This window comes from Microtus oregoni, unplaced genomic scaffold (assembly GCF_018167655.1).
Source record: "Microtus oregoni isolate MIOR12 unplaced genomic scaffold, Mior012 000065F_ref0000479, whole genome shotgun sequence".
In the NCBI taxonomy this organism is placed as follows: Eukaryota; Metazoa; Chordata; class Mammalia; order Rodentia; family Cricetidae; genus Microtus; species Microtus oregoni.
Genome location: NW_024543875.1, coordinates 7,902,910 through 7,921,263, shown reverse-complemented (window position 1 = coordinate 7,921,263; position 18,354 = coordinate 7,902,910).

The window sequence follows — 18,354 nt, the reverse complement described above, 5'->3', positions numbered from 1 at the left end:
TACCTACAAACCAATCAGAAGCCAGCTCTGAGAATACTGTCTTGCCATTGGGGGATAGGACTTAAACTCTAGGAACTTGGACCAGTGTGCATATGATTGACATATCCTGGTGAGCCAACGGGATAGGATCTCCTGACTCATCATTCTTCTTAAGAAAAATTGTGTCACACCTTTAGAGAATTTTCATGTTAAAGTTACATCTATACCACATTGTGTAAGAAGAGGGTCAATTGAATGTATTTGCATAATAAAATATTTTTTTAATTGGGTAGTAAATGGAGAGACAGTTTTCAAAGTTTTCTGAGTCTCCATCCATGGAGAGATCAAGCCTCTCGTCCACTGTAGATGTAGCAGGAGACTCATTAGAAAGTTTTGTTGAAGATTAATAGAAACACTTTCTAAAATGCTTGGCAGTACTTTTGACAAGCCTGTCTCCTATCCCCTCCCATTATGGGTCCCCGACATTTCCCATGTCCTCATCCCAAACCAAGACTTGGGTTTCCATCAACCGCCATCACCACAAGACTAGGTGGTGTACAACATGTTTGCTCTGCCATATCTGAAACCTTTATCCCCCTGCCTCACTTGCGCCATTTCCTACTGCTGCCTTCTGTTCAGTTTGGTCCAGTTACTAGAAATAGTAAGCACTCAGTAAGTGATCACATCAATTTTAAGTGTGTCCAACGTTGGACTGATAGAACGGAACCATAATCTGCTTTATTTCCTACATGAAGACAAGTCATAACTGAAGTAGAGCTGGCGCCTTCTGATTATTCATAAGGTATAACTTAATTTGATTGTGAAATTTCAGGAGCAGGTAAGCAGGATGTCGTATCCATCTCCCTTGGGAAACTGTGTGACATGAAAGGTTAGCTACAGCCTCCCAGCCTACCCTCCTGCAAACTGAGATGCTCACAAATGCTCATATCACTTCTCAAAATAAGTTACTGACCCTTCTCTTTGTCTTCTCTTGATTCCTCAACCTCGGGCATCTCCTCCTCAGAACCACCATACCGCAGAAACTTTCTGGTCACTGGTGACTTCCCAGTTGTTGAATCCAAGGACAGACTTTAGTCCTCACCTTCTTGGACCTGTCTTGATCTGGAACCACCATGGGAATTATCTTCTCTTCAGTCTTCCCCAGCCTCTGTTCCCATGCTTTCCTCCGTGGTGAATGCCAGTATTCACTGCCTCTGCCTGTTTTTCTACATCATTCAGTATGCATTCATTCGCTGCCCATCTCCTGTGGCAGGTAGTGTATGAGATACTGGAAATCCATACCTCTCATTTCTTGGCATATTCTCCCCCTGTTAAGCTCAACTACAAACCTCACTGTTTCAACTTCAAATCCTTATCTTATCAGGAATAATCGGGCAGACCAATAATCCCCAGTACCAGAGAGACTGAGGAGGTAGGAGATTACAAATCAAGACCAAACTTCTCAAAAAAATGGGAGGGAGGGAGGGAGGGAGGGAGGGAGGGAGAGAGAGAGAGAGAGAGAGAGAGAGAGAGAGAGAGAGAATTCTCCAGCTCCTGAGGAGCTATTGCACTCCTAAAATCCCTCACCACAGCACCATAGGCAGGGCATCGCTCTCCTTTCAGGACTAACTTTACAGCCCAGGCTGGTTTTGACTTACGGTTCTCCCGACTCAGCTTCCTGAAAGGTTTGGGCATGTATTTATAAACCATCACTTGAGATTGCCTCTGCCAGATGTGTTTTGAGGTGAATTGATGGGGTTGCCCATCAACTCGGGTAATGTTAATTCAGTAAACCTGCCTTGAGTTATTTAGAGTACAGCAGAAAGATGAGAACCTCCTTCATGGGAACAAACTTGAAGTTTCCTTTAAAATAAAATAATCTCGTAACAGACTGATGGTTTGCATCTTTTGAGTAGAAAGCCGAAACCAGCACAGCCTAGACCTAAGAGAGAAGAGGAAAACATATTACCTGCAGCAGGTAATGAGAGGTCAGGCACTATGATGAAAGCATTGTCCTCCCCAAACAAAGGCAGCATGGGAATTTCATTTGGGGAGGCTGAATTTACTCATATAGAAAAGAAGGGGCAACCACATTCCTGAGTATGCTCATGTAGAAGTGTGTCTTAGTGAAGGCTTTGTTGCTATGATAAAACACCATGACCAAAAGCAACTTGAAGAAAGGGTTTATTTTACCTTACAACTTATAAGTTCATAACAGGGGGAGTTCAGGGCAGGACTTGGAGGCAGAGGCAATGAAGAAGTGCCACTTACTGACTTGCTCAGGATCACTTTGCCAGGTATGGCACTACCCACAATGCATCAGGCCTTCTGACATCAATCTCTAATTAAGAAAATGCCCTACAGGCTTGCTTACAGAGGGACAAGGACTTCTGCTTCAAGATAGTATTTTCTACATGGCAGGAAATCTGCACTCATGAGATCTCAGCAATATAGCCACCTAAACAACAGCACAGTGACAGCACCAATTGACATGCCAGTGTGGATTGGGAATGTCACAGGGCACCAGCCCTAAATGAAGAGCTACTGCTAAGTGATGACTGCTGCAAGAGGAAGCATTTCTCTTTGCCAGGGATGAGCGTCATAACTGGTTAGCTAACACCAAATGGTCAGCCTTAAAAATATGTACATACAAGTAACAGTGAATGGCCTCAGCAGGTTGTAGTTATACATTTTAATACATTATATATGTGCCTGTAGCAATAATAATTAATGAAAAAGAGACCATAAGTTGGAGGATATAGGAAGAGTTAAAAGGAGGAAAAGGAAGGAAAAAGTGATGTAAATACAATACTGGTAAATTACTTAAATTTTAGAAAAAGGAAGAAAAGAAAATGAGGAAAAGAATAAGCTCGGGGCAGTCCCCCAGAGGGGAGGTAGACAATGTGATTTGTGAAGCAGGAGAATAAATTGGGATGGGAAGATGATGTGGGAGTCCCCTCTGTATGCTATGTAATGTCTTATTACCATTGGTTAATAAAGAAGCTGCTTTGGCCTATGGCAGGGTAGAATAAAGGTAGGCAGGAAAACTAAACTCAGTGCAGGGAGAAAGAAGGTGGAGTCAGGGAGATGCCATGTAGCTGCCAAAGGAGAAAGAAGTGGGAACATACCAGGAAGCCACAGCCTCGTGACAATACATAAATTAATAGAAATGGGTTAATTTAAGATGTAAGAGCTACCTAAGAATATGCCTGAGCCATTGGCCAAACAATGTAATTATTATAATTCTTGTGTGATTATTTGAGTCTGGGTGGCCAGGAAATGAAAAAGCAGTCTCTGTTTACATAATGGCACCCACCGTTCAGCAACATACACCCACATAAAACCTAAGAAAGCTTTAAAAAGGTGATGTAGGTGGGTCTTCTTTCTATGTGTTACTTTCATTGGATAATTAGTAAAGAAACTGCTTGGCCTGATAGGTCAGAACATAGGTGGGTGGAGTAGACAGAACAGAATGCTGGGGAAAAGGGAAGTCAGATGCCATGGAGTGAGCAGCCAGGTCAGACATGCTGAATCTTTCCCAGTAAGCCATCACCTCCTGGTGCTACACAGATTATTAGAAATGGGTTAATCAAGATGTGAGAGTTAGCCAATAAGAGGCTGGAACTAATGGGCCAGGCAGTGTTTAAATGAATACAATTTGTGTTTTGTTATTTTGGGTGTAAAGCTAGCCAAGCAGGAGCCGGGCAGGACGAAAAGGAAGCAGGCCTGCTCGCCTCATCACTACAAAAAGGGGGCTTCTAGACCCACAAAAATGGGAGTCAATTGCAAGTTCTTGGTAGCCACATTTTTTTCTGATGGGCTCTGTTGATGGTCACAAGCAGAGGCACAGCTTCTTTAAGAGACAGCTCCCTGGTTTGCACTGGGCACAGCACAAACAGCTCTGGCTCTTTCAGGAGATCTGTTATAGAGCACTTGAGTGGGGTTGGTGCTAAAAGTTACTTGGTGGCAGCATGGGCCAATGACGTCTGAGAGTTGGGGTGGTAAACATGGCTCCCAGAGCTGGTGGTAAATGGACCTCTGCCATGTTGGAAAGCCGACCAGGGTGGAACCAAAAGCCAAAGCGGCTGCTCTGGTCCTAGCCATGCCTGCTTAACAGTTTACAACTGTGATCAAAAAAGGATTGCAAATATACAATAAAGACAGACTCAGACAGAAATAAACCTCTGAACGGGTCACAGTGTATATTAAAAAAACAATGTGTGTAGGCATCAGAATAAAAAGAAAATGGGTATAGGCCGTTATACAAAGAAATAGTTTTAAAAAATAAAAGTCTTTAAAGAGATAGTAAAAGTAACATGAAAGAATACAGACAGTTATAGATTAAAGGAGTAAGGATAACAAAATAAATTAAAAAGTAATAGAGTAAAAGAATAAGCCATGAAAAGATGGGATATACATAGAGAGTGTGGATTGTGTATATTATTGTGTTTTCTTTTGGATATTTGACTGTTAATGTGTTAACTGCTGAAAAACATTTGATTTGGGCACTGCTAAACTAAACCAAGATATATATATATATATATATATATATATATATATATATATATATATTTTTTTTTTTTTAAAGATATCTTGACTTCAAAATTTGTGTCTAAAGCTGGGTGGTGGTGGCGCACACCTTTAATCCCACCACTCAGGAGACAGAGGCAGGTGGATCTCTGGGAGTTCGAGGCCAGCCTGTTTTACAAGAGCTAGTTCCAGGACAGGCACAAAGGCTACAGAGAAACCTTATCTTTTAAAAAAAAATATGTCTAAGGATATGTTACTTTGGAAAAGAGGTTCTGCTTTTGTTTCCACAGAAGATGAAAACCTGTGAATTCCTTCCAGGATAATGTGGTTTGGTGGAACAAGACCTCCCGGGCAAGGTCTCTTTGAACCCTAAAAATATTTTGCCCAACAAACAATAGGAAGCAGTTTGGAGAAAACTTTGCCCAAATTCCCAAAATGGTTGTTTATAAGTGGTTGTTTTAATTTAAAGGGGGTTGATTATAAATAGTTAATGGTCACAGTCAATTTACAAAATAAATAAATAATAAGGGGACATGATATAGAAATGAATACTTTACATTGGTATGGACTTTGGTCTATTGATACAAATTTAAAGTCAATTTTGTTATACTATAGATATATATTTCTAATCTTGTTTAAGGTATTATGTTTATGCATCTCACTTAAAAATATTTGGTAGTTAAAATATAAATTAATAGTCATCTATAATAATCAAATTTATAGTCATGTTAGATTTTCTAGATGTACAGAGATATAATTCAGATGAATAGGTAATCTTGAAACACTTCAAAGACCTACAGATTATGGCATTTAAAAGATTTTGCCGGGCGATGGTGGCGCACACCTTTAATCCCAGCACTCGGGAGGCAGAGGCAGGCAGATCTCTGTGAGTTCGAGACCAGCCTGGTCTACAGAGCTAGTTCCAGGACAGGCTCCAAAGCCACAGAGAAACCCTGTCTCAAAAAACAAAAAAAAAAAGATTTTAAGAATTTAGACTTTTCTTAACAGTTAGACATGTCTGCTCTGGTAGCACCAATTACTTCAGAGAGGTTGATGAGCACTGAAGAAACTCAATGGCATGGAATTTGCCTTCAACGTGATGAGGCTAGCCATTTTGGAAAGAAAGTGCTCTTGCCTGGACTGCTTGATATTGTAATGTATAAAAGGGACATACAGGGGCTGGAGAGATGGCTCAGAGGTTAAGAGCATTGTCTCTCCTTCCAAAGGTCCTGAGTTCAATTCCCAGCAACCACATGGTGGCTCACAACCATCTGTAATGAGATCTGGTGCCCTCTTCTGGCCAGAATATTGTATACATAATAAATAAATAAATATTTTTTTAAAAAAATGGACATACAGATCCCACAAAAAAAAATGACTGCTGAACTGGCCTAAAGAAGGTGAGATAGTCCTTCAGGTTCCTGCTTCATGAAAGAGTCTGTCAGACATTCTGAAAGGCACAGAAGAAAGTAATTGACAAACTGCCAATCTAGTTGAAACAGTCTTTGAAATTTCCTGCTTCATGGAAAAGTCTGCCAGATACTGTGTGATTGAAGGCTGAAGACGGATGTCCCAATATCACAGAAGAATTTGGGTGACTGTCCAGGCAGCGAAATGTCTCTGTCAATTCTAGAGTTTTGGAAGTTGCTTACAATGCACTTCATGTTTACTTAAGTAATATTATATCCTTCGGGGGTCTTTGATGAAATTGAAGACAGATAGTTATAGTTTTCCTTAGTTAAGATAAATGATAAAATTACATGTGAAACTTTAGACTCACAAAGAAATATTGTAACTGGAATTCTTGCTTGATGCCTATTTTGTTATATGTAATTTTACTATGTTAACGTTAAAACCTTCCTTCTTATTTAGACAGAGAATGGAAGATGATGTGGGATTTCCTTCTATATGCTACGAATATGCTTTATTACCATTGGTTAATAAAGAAGCTGCTTTGACCTATGGAAGGGAAGAATATAGGTAGGCAGGGAAACTAAACTGAACACAGCAAGAAAGAAGGTAGAGTCAGGGAGATGCCATGTAGCTGCCAAAGGAGGACACTGGAACCTTACTGGTAGGCCACAGCCTCATGGTGATACAAGGCTTAATAGAAATGGGTGAGTTTAAGTTGTAAGAGTTAGCTAGGAATATGCTTGAGCTATTGGCCAAACAGAATTGTAATTAATATAGTTTTGTGTGATATCTGACTCCCGATTATTTATTGATAAAGAATAATTAGATAAATGCATCAGGGTACTTTTCTCACTACTGTGATAAAAAAAATCTGAAAGAAGCTACTAAGTTGAACAATGGTTAGTTTGATGGGCATCTGTAAAGAATACGTTCCAGCATGGTGGAAGGTGTGGTGGCAGGGTCTTGCTCACAACTGAGCATGCCAATCACCAGAGATGAAGCAAGAAGCAGAGCCAAGTACTATGCCCTCAAGGTACCTTTCGTAGAGTTCCAGTGCCAAGCACATAATTTTGCTTTAATGGGATAATTGCTTTAACAATTACAGATGTACTGTCTACATACACTATGTCTGTAGCTTCAGGCTTATTTATTATTTTTTCCTCTCTAAAGTGCACATTTTCTTATATTCATGCTCCATTTGCTAATTTTGTTCATTATAAACCTGGCCAAGAGAAGTGAGTAGTAACCATGTCACATCCTCAATGCTACATTATATTGAAATTTTCTCCACCAAACATCTTAGTACATTATTTGTTGATTAGGCCTCAATGAAATTTTCAAGACTTTCACAGAACATAGCCAGATTACTTCCATAATGTAACACAAATGTTCTCTCATTCAGTTCTCAACAGAATCCTCATTTTCCTTTGAAACCTCCATTGTCTGAATTTCTTTTGGCATTCTGGTCTTCCACAGTCTCACCAGAATAGCCCATTAAGTTCTGCCTAGGACTCGTCAGCCCCTATTTCCAGACTCTTCCACATTCCTCTAGGAAACCAATTCCAACAGCCTATAACCACATAACCACACTACTGCAGCAATTCCCCCAGTCTTATGTAGGAAGTTAAGTCCTACCAGGCCAAAAGGAGACAACCTGGAGTCTGTGCTTAGCCACAAAGGAGTGATTAAGCAGTGTTTCCTGAGTGCCTAGCAACAGATGCTGTCAGAGGCCTTGATCGAGCCTAGCCAATGAGAGATGAGCATATCAACTGTCAACAGATCAGAATGCCTGGGTGCTAGGAGGGTATATAAGTTTTTCCCTGTTAAATAAATGAGTCTGCTGTAAGCCTTCTACCTTACTTCTGATGTCTGATGTCATGCCTTTTCATCCCCTCCCCAGAGGAAAACCTTAGGACCCAGCAATAGTCTTGATACCAATGTTCTATTTTAATTGTTTTTCTTGTCACTGAGATAAAATACCTTTGAAAAAAGCAACATAAGACAAGAAGGGCTTACTCTGTCTCAAAGTCTGAGGAAACACAGTCTGTCATGCTAGAGACCACCTTACAGCAGGAACTTGCTGACATCTAGAAAGATCATAAAGCAGTCCGGAGATGAAAGAGCGACTTTCTATAGACATTGTATACTGTCCTAGTGACCCACTTTCTTCAGTGAAGTCTACCCATAAGTTCTGCAGCCTCCACAGTCAGCACCAGCCACGGATCAAGTGCTCAAACACATGAATCTATGAAATACATTGTTGTAAGAAACTGCTTGTTTGCCCAGCCACCCAGATACCTGAAATAATCACACAGAAACTATATTTCAATCACTGCTTGGCCTATTAGCTGTAACTTCTTATTGGCTAGCTTTTACATCTTAATTAAACCCATTTCCATTATTTTATACTTTACCATGAGACTCATGGCCTACCAGCAAGGTTTCAATGTGCCTGTCTCTGGCAGTGGCTCCATGGCTTCTCCCTGACTCTGCCTTCTTTCTCCCAGCATTCAGTTTCATTTTCCCTGCCTAGCTAAATTCTGCCTTGCTATAGACTCAAGCCAGCTTTTTATTCATTAATTGTAATCACAGCATACAGAGGGGAATCCCACATCATCTCCCCTTTTCTGTTTAAATAATAAGGAAGGTTTTAACTGATATGGGATTCTCCTCTGTATGCTACAAATACCATTGGTTAGTAAAGAAAACTATCTTGGCCCTGCACAGGGAATAGAGGTAGACAGGGAAAACTAAACTGAATGCTGGGAGAAAGAAGGAAGAGTAAGAGACATACCATGTAGCCCCACCAGACACAAACACCAGACCTTTACCTGGTAAGCCACTGCCACATGGCAATACACAGTTTAATAGAAATGGGTTAAATTAAGATGTAAGAGATAGCCAATAAGAAGCTAGAGCTAATGGGGCAAGCAGTGATATAAATAATACATTTTCTGTGTGATTATTTTGGGGCTGAGCAGCTAGGCAGCCAGGAACCAACAAGCAGCCTCCTCCTTCAACATTTAACTTTAACAATTAAATTACATATAACAAAACAGGTATCAAGTAAGAATTATAGTTATAATATTTACATCTACTTTATCTTTTATCAAAACTATGAAAACTATAACTATAAATTCTTCAACTTCATCAAAGACTCCAAAAGGATATAATATTACCTAAGTAAACAGGAAGTGCATTGTAAACAACTTCCAAAACTAGAATTGACAGAGACATCTCACTGCCTGTACAGTCACCCAAAGTTTTTCTGTACCATTGGGGCATCCATCTTCAGCCTACAAGCCCAAAGTATCCAGCAGACTTTCCCATGAAGCAGGAAATTTTGAAGAAAGCTCCACGTATATTGGCAGTTTGTCAGTCACTTTCTTCTGCGTTCTGCAGAATGTCTAGTAGACTCTTTCATGAAGCAGGAATCCCAAAAGATCCTCTAACCTTTAGGCAAGTTCAGCAGTCATTTCTCTGTGGATTATGTCCAGTTCACACAGCATACCACCAAGCAGTCCAGGCAAGAGCAGTTTCTTGCCCAAATGGCTAACAAACTCCATAAGGAGCCCCTTCAATGCCCATCTTTGTCTTGAAGTAGCTTGGTACTGTCATGAAAAGTCTTAAGTTCTTAAAACATTTTAAATGCCATATTCTGAAGGTCTCTGAAAGATTTGAAGAACACCTGTATAATTGAAGTATATCTCTGTACATCTAGAAAATCTAACTAAGATGACTACAAGCTTGATTATTATTGATGACTCTCTATTTACCTATCTTTCTTAACTATACATTACATTTTTAAATGAGCTGCACAATCACAATACTTTAATCAAGAGTGGAAATATATCTAGAACAAAATTGATCTTAAATTTGTATCAATAAACCAAGATCCATACCAATGCAAAGTATACATCTCTATAGCAAATCCCCTTTAGATGTAAGCAAACATTTATAAATGATGTTTGGGAATATGGGCACAGTTCTCTTCAAACTTCTTCCTGCTATTTACCAAGTGAAGTAATTTTTTGAGGGATATTCAAGGCAAACTTTCAAGGGGTCTTGGTCCATCAAACCACATTAGTCTGGATGAATTCCACAGGCTCTCATTCTCTGTGGAAACAAGAGAAGAATCTCTTTTCCAAAGCAACATATCCTTAGACTCAAATTTTGAAATCAAGATACCTTTAAAGCATATATGTTGGTTTGGCTTAGCAGCCCATACAATGAAATGTCTCTCTGTACTTAACTCCTTCATACTAAAAAAAAAAAAATTGAAAGAAAACATAATAATATACATAATCCAGACTCTCTGTGTATATTCCATCTTTATGTGGCTTATTATATTTTTTTACTCCTTTTAATCTATGACTATCTTTTTATAACTCTTTGTGCTCTTTCTTCTCACTCCCAAGCCTATGTACATTTATCCAACACTGTGACCCATTTATAGGTCTTTTTTACTGAATCTGTATTTATTGTGTATCTGTAATTATTTTCTGACCAGAAGCACTTCTTAAAATGCTAAGCAGCAATTAAGGCTGCTTTGTCTTTTGGCTACACCCTGTCCAACATGGTGGAGTGGAGGTCTGTTTAGCATGAGCCATGCTCACAGCCCCATTTTTAGGCACACAGCCAGACTATGTTCTCAGTAAGCAAGATGTAGCACTCTACTCACAGACCCCATTCAAATTCTCTGTAGCCAGACCTCCTGAAAGTGCTGGTGAACCAGGAAGTCACTGTTGTTTTTTTTTTTTTAAAGAAGCCCTGCAGTTTTATTGTGCCCCAGGGTGCCTTGCTACTGCAAGCCTATCTAGAAAAAAAATTGTGACTACCAAGAAACTGTGCTAAACTCTGTTCTTTTGGTCTAGAATTCCTTTTCAAGCTTTCTCAGGGTTTATGGAGATTTAGCTAGCACACATTGGAGAGTCAATTTGTTGTAAGAAGCCACTTGTTTGTTTTCCTGGCCACCCAGACTCCCAAAATAATCACACAAAAACTGTATTATTTAAATCACTGCTTGGCCTATTAGTGCTAACTTCTTATTGGCTAGCTTTTACATCTTAATTTAACCCATTTCCATGAGGCTCATGGCCTACCAGCAAGGTTCCACCATGTCTGTCTCTGGCAGCAGCTCCATGGTTTCTCCCCAATTCTGCCTTCTTCACAACATTCAGTTTCATTTTCCCTGCCTAGTAAATTCTTCCTTGCTACAGGCTCAATCCAGCTTTTTTTATTCATAGTTTACATAGTAATCATAGCATACAGAGGAGAATCTCACATCAATATGTTTCAAATTCAAACCATATCTCAGAAAAAAAAAAAAGATCCAACAGGCTATATCTCTGGCCCTAGTTCCCATGGTGCAGGGAAACCTGAAGCAACAACATATGATAAAGCTAGAGAGTTCAGCCCCAGATGCAGGAGAACCTAACTTCTCACATAAGCTTTAGATCCATTGTAGAGTTTAGTCTGAGTTGCTTCTAAAGCCTGTAGTATCTCTGGAGTAAAGGGAACCTTTCCAGCCCACAGGTCACAAAGCTCGTTGAAGCCAGCAACATCTCTTGAAAACCAAGAAAAGAAGCTTGTAAAGCAAATTAAGCTCTCTCCCTGACTACACACCCTTCACTGGCCCAGTGCTCAGCTCCTAGAAAGCAACATGAACTGATACCATGGAAACACGCAGGAAATGACAACAGACTTCAGCTACAGTGCACTGCACTTCCCTCAAGTCCAAATCCAAGAGTGTTCCCTGAGTGTATTTGAGAGTGGACAAGGCAAAAACCTCACTGACTTATATACAAGAGAGGGGCAGATGAGAGATCCCTAGGAGCTGGAGTTACAGGCAGCAGTGGGCCACCTGATGTGAATACTGGGAACCAATCTCTATTCTTGTCCCTTCCTGTACTTAATTATTTTATTATTGATACTTTTACCTTTATTGATTTTTTTTCACACTTATTCTATATTTTTGCATCTTTTTTGAAGCAAGGTCTCATGTATCCCACCCAGTTTGGCCTTGAACTCAAAGTGTAGCCTATGATGGCCTTCAATCCTCCTGCTTCCAATCCCTGGAATTATGGACACATGCCACTATATCTGATTCTAGGGGGTTTACCCAGTATTTTTTTTTTTTTTTGGATTTTCGAGACAGGGTTTCTCTGTAGCTTTTGGTCCCTGTCCTAGAACTTGTAGATCAGACTGGCCTCAACTCACAGAGTTCCGCCTGCCTCTGCCTCCCGAGTGCTGGGATTAAAGGCGTGTGCCACCACTGCCCGGCTTTACCCAGTATTTTGAGCATGTTACACAAGCAATCAACTAGCTAAACTACATTCCAGCCCAGTCCCTTTATTTTATAAAGTTACTGATGGGGGCTGCAGAGATGGCTCATGGTTAAGAGCATTGGCTGCTCTTCCAGGTGTCCTAAGATCAATTCCCAGCAACCACATTGTGGCTCACAGTCATTTATAGTGGGATCTGATGCCCTCTTCTGGCATAAGGTCAATAGAGGACTTATATACATAAAATAAATAAATCTTAGTAGATAGATAGATGTATGATAGAAAGAAAGAGAGAGAGAGAAAGAGAGAGAGAGAGAGAGCATACTAGTTTCTTAAACTGTTTTTTAGTCTATATATACCTTTGGTGCTGTTGCTCTTACAGTGACTACTTTCTTCTCTCTAAGTGATACACGGATTGGACTTGAAGAGATGTCTACTCACTAAGGAGGCCTCCACATAGAACTAGAAGAGATTTCCCAAGAGATACACTAATTGTAACATAAAAACAAAGCAGCACGATTCCTTTCAAAAGTTAATCACTCTTAAATAACTTGAAGATATTGAAATGTTTGCAATGCAAATTCAAATTCAAAAGTTTAGCTTTAAAAACCACCAGTAATTGGGTTGTGGATACATGACTAGCATGTACAAAACCCTAGACTGAATCTCTGGCACTGGAGGAAGAGGTGATGGAGGAGGAGGAGGTAGTAGAGGATTTGGAGGGAAAGAAAGACAAGGAGAAAAAAGAAAAAAAGAGGGGGAAAGAGAAGAGGAGAGAAGGGGAAGGAGAGGGGGAAGGAGAAAAGGAAGGAGAGGGAAAAGAAGTGGAAGAAGGAGGAAAATAGAAAGAAGGGTAGGGAAGGAGAAGAGGAAGAAGAAAATTGTGAAGCACTCCAGAGAGGAGTCAAATAAACAGATGAATATTTTTTATATTTATTTATTTATTGTGTATACAATATTCTGTCTTTGTGTGTGTCTGCAGGCCAGAAGAGGGCACCAGACCTCATTACAGATGGTTGTGAGCCACCATGTGGTTGCCGGGAATTGAACTCAGGAGCTTTGGAAGAGCAGGCAATGCTCTTAACCACTGAGCCATCTCTCCAGCCCCCCAGATGAATATTTTTAAATGTCTATTTGAGACTTTGTAGTGAGAGGTGAGCAGGCCTGCTTTTCGTCCCGCCCAGCTCCCACACGGTTAGCTTTATACCTGGAATAACAACACACAAATTGTATTCTTTTAAACACTGCCTGGCCCATTAGTTCTAGCCTTTTATTGGCTAATTCTCACATCTTGATTAACCCATTTCTAATAATGTGTGTAGCACCATGAGGTGATGGCTTACTGTGAAAGATTCTAGCCTACATCCGTCTCGGGTCAGAGAAGCATGGCATCTGCCCCACTGCCTTCTTCCTCCCATCATTTTGTTTTGTTCACTCCGCCTACCTAATTTTCTGTCCTATCAAAACACCAAGGCAGTTTCTTTATTAACCAATGAAAGTACACATAGACAGATGACCCGCCTCCATCAAGACTTGAGTAAAAGAATCAGTAACTGAGTGAAAAATTTAGCAGTGAAAGACTAAAAAACTAAATTACTAAAATAAACTCTAATAAAAAGAGGTAAACTAAAGTTATAGAAAACTTACAGAATGATACTATAGCAGAAAGTCCCCTGAGTCTAGGAAGAGAAATAAGCATCCAGATATATTTATAGCCACAAATAGACAGCACCAGGAAGGAACCTGTCTACTTTATATCACACTTACAATGACAGCACTACATAATAAGAAAGAAATACTAAGAGCTGAAAAAGATAAGAGTCAAGTTGCTTATAAAGGTGGTTCCTACCATGGAAATAGCAGAACTCCCAACAGAAATCTCAACAGTCAAGAAAGCAAGGCTGGATGGATTTCAAGCCTAAAAAAGAACCTGCCAAGCATTGAAGACAGATCTAAAATGACGTTCACAGCTATGAGGACCTTCATTTTAAAAAATGAGAAAAAAATCTCAAATAAATAACCTAATGATATATTTCAAGGTTTAACAAAAGCAAAAATAAACCAAATTCAAAATTATATGATAAAAATAATAAAGGCCAAGGTACAAATGAATGACATAGAGACAAAAATGGAAACAAAAGTATCAATAATGCCAAAAAGTCAAAAGTTGGTTCTTTCAAAGATTGATAAGCTCTTAGCCAAATTAACCAAATAGAAATAGAAGGCCCAAATTCATAATTTTAGAGTCAAAGGAAAAGTATATAACAGAAAACATCAAAATCCATAGACTCATTAGAAAATATTTTTAAAAATCTATATTCATAAATTGGAACATCTAGATGTGAATAAATTTCAAGATACATCTGGTGTACCAAAGTTGAACCAAGACCTATTTTAAAAACACAAGCATTTAAAGGTGTGCAACACTACCGCACCCTAATCCCTGCATTCAGAAGGCAAAGGCAGGAAAATCTCTGTGAGTTCTAGGCCAGCCTGATCTATAGAGTGAGTTCCAGGACAGCCAGGGATACATACAGAGAAACCTGTCTCAAAAAAATAAAGAAAGAAAGAAAGAAAGAAAGAAAGAAAGAAAGAAATCATATAATAAGCAACACATTTAATACAGTAATTAAAGTTCTCTCAAAAAAGAACGGCCCAGAACCAAAGAAGTCAGTGATGAATTCTACCAAACATTTAATCAATAACTAGTACCAGCCAGGCACTTATTCCCAGCACTCAGGAAACAGAGGCTGGTATATCTCTGTGAGTTCAAGGTCATCCTGTTCTATGTAATGAGTTCCAGGACAGCCAAGGCTATGTAGAAAGAACAAGTCTCAAAAAGAAGAGAAGAAAGAAGAGGGGGAGAAAGAAAGAGGAAAGAAGAAAAGAAGGAAGATTAAAAAAGGAGGAGGAGGAAGAAGAAGAGAAAGAAAACTTATAAATCAAATTTAAGAACACATTAATAAGATCATTCTCCATGACCAGGCTTGTTTCATTCCAGAGATAGAACAGTTGCTACTTGTTATGATCTTGTCTCTGTAGCAGGTGCTGCCAAAATTAAGCCACCTGGCCACAATGCCTGTGCTATAGTTGTGTGTCCAGGAAGGGACAGCACTGAACATCAGGGACTATGGTATCTCAGTTTCTAAGCTCCTAGTGATAAACAAGTTACGATGACTACCCAAGCATTCAATGGTGATGGAGTGCAAAAGTGATGGGGGCTATGGTGGTGAGTAAGGCACGCAGTGGTGGTAAGCAAGGTGTGATGTGTGTGTAATTACAGCTATGGTCAGAATGTGATGACGGTGACCACCTGGAGTGTGGTGGTGATGAGTAGGTGCAATGAAGACACTGGTACTGCTGAGGTGATGGGTGGAGACGCCAAGGCCACGGCTCAGAGTTTCTTGTGGTCAACTCTCTGCTCCTAGTTCACAATGAACACTGTGACAAATTTAACTTCCCCAAACTTAATACTAACCATCCACTATTGACCAGAGACCTCTGGAGATGACAAACATCTGATAACCATATAATAGGTATGCAGCTACTTGGAAGACAAGTAATGCGGGAGACACATTTGCAAAGCATGAACACATGAGAATGACAACAGGTGGCCACAAAATTATCAGAGTAGCACACTGTTAGTGGCTTATAAGTATCCCTTCTACACTCTGGATACAAAACATTTATTAATATACCGTTTAAGAATATAGTCTGGGCATGGTACATGCCTTTGATCCCAGCACTTGGGAGGCAGAGGCAAGCAGATCTTCGTAAGTTTGAGGCCAGCCTTACTATTACTGTTTTATATTCTATTTGTGCAGTCCAAAGACCTAACCTGGAGTCTTCTAGCACACCAGATAAGCATGCTACCACCAAGCTATGCCAACACTTCCAATTTCTTAAAAAAAAAAAACTTGACAATATCTTTTGATTTAATTAATTAGTAACTTATTAAATTTCAAGTTTTTTGATTTTATGAAATTAAATGTCTTTCTTCTGATGCTCATGCTTCGATGTTAGATGTTAGAATTCATGTCAAATTCAAAATCATACAGGTTTACAAATATATTTTCTAAGACTTGCTTGATTTTAGCTTACATTTATGTGGCTGGTTCATTTTGAACTAATTTCTCTACATGGAGTGAGATAGGAATCAAATTTATTATGTTGCATATGGATATTCTGTTGTGCCTACATTATTTATTGAAGTGTTATTTTTTCCTTTTTGTAATGAATAATCTGTAACACTTATCAAAATCAATTTTATGTAAATATAGGGGTTTATATATGGATGACCAATTTTATTTCTCTGGTCCACATGTTTGTCCTTATACTAGTACATAGTGTTTTAATTAGGGAAATATGGCTCTTCCAATTCTGTTTTTCCTTTTCAATCTTGTACCAGCTATTTAGGAATCTCTTGAAATTCTATGTGAATTTTGATGTCAGCTTTCCTATTTCCTCAAAAAGATACTGGAATTTTCATAGAAATTATATTGAACATATAGCTATCTTAGAAAATACATTTAAGTCTCCCTGTCTAGGAACAAAGGGCATCTTTTCTATTTATTTAAGCAATTTTCTAGAATTTTCTATATATTATTTCTTGTTAGCCTTTTGGAAGGCTATTTTTGAAATAAAATTGTTTCTTAATTTTTGGGGGTTGGTTCAATACTCTTAGTACAGTAATCTTGTACCCCATAACTTAAATAATTTTTGTAATTATCTAAAGTAGCTTTTTGTAAATTCTGAAGGAAATTTTTTTCTTCTCTTTCTTTTTATTTTGTTTTATTTCACTTTTGACAGAGGCTTACTGGGTCAGCCTCAAACCTATGATCCTCCTGCCTTGGCCTTCAGGGTCCTGGGACGACACGGGCTTGGCATTCAATAAAATTCTCTCTATAGAGAATCACCTGAAATGTAGCTTTGCTTTTACAATGTCAGGATCCAGCTTCAACAGGGTCGTACATTCCAGGGTAGAAAGATGTGGATTAGAAATATCAGGCAGATAGAACAGAGAAACAAAAGAAATACAGAGGCACAGGATAGAATTGGGAGGGCAATTCAGTGAATATTGAATTCACCCACATTTGTTTTTCATATGTTTATGTACCCCAGTCCAAAAGGGGGGGAAGAAGGCAAAAGACTGTTTTAACATGATACACAGAACAAACAGAGCAATTAACTCTTTAATACCTGAAGCATCAAGCAACTATGCCCTGAGTTAAGTATTCTGTTGTTTAGACAGGATGTGCAGTGACCACTCCTTAGACCAAGCAACCTGTAGGCAGCCAGTCCTTGGGTCAGACCTCCTATCACATCCTTAAAGGAACAGGAATAGGCTTAAATTCTTTGACCTTTGGTCAAGGTGGAACAGACCCACTTCTGTGGGCTCTCACGCCTCTCCTCTTCTTGTTTGTTATTGTTATGGTTTTGTTTTTGTTTTTCATGATAGGGCTTCTTTCTGTAGCCCTAGCTGTCCTAGAACTTGCTCCACAGCCCATGCTGACTGAATTCACAGAGATCCACCTGCCTCCCGAGTTCTGCAATTAAAGGTGTGAACCACCATGATTGGCTTCTTCTTTTGTACAGTTTAGACAACATTTCTTTCTTTCTTTTTTTTTTTTTTTTTTTTGCCTCAGTGCACTGGCTAGGGTCTGGTGCAATACTGAATTATGGAAACGGAGGTTAGTATCTCCACTTTGGTTTTGATCCTTGGAGAAGCTTCCATCATTTCTTCCATCATCGTATAAGATATCGTGATGGAGGAAGGTCATTGGCTAATAAAGGCACTGCCCTGGCCCATTTTATTGGTTAGAGGATAGGTGGGAGGAGTAAACAGAAGAGAACGCTGGGAGGAAGAGGAAGTGAGGTCAGAGACTCGACCGCTTTCCTCTCGGGAGCAGACGCCTCAGAGAGAGACTCCCGGGATGAAGCTCCGACCCAGGATGGACTAGGCTGGAATCTCCCTGGTAAGCGCACCTTGGGGTGCTACATACAGATGATTAGAGGTGGGCTAAATTAATATGTGAGAATTAGCCTAGAAGAGAATGGGCCAAACAGTGATTAAAAGAATACAGTGTCCTTGTAATTATTTCGGGGCATAAGCTAGCCTGGCAGGCGGCCGGGGTGTTGGGGACGCAGC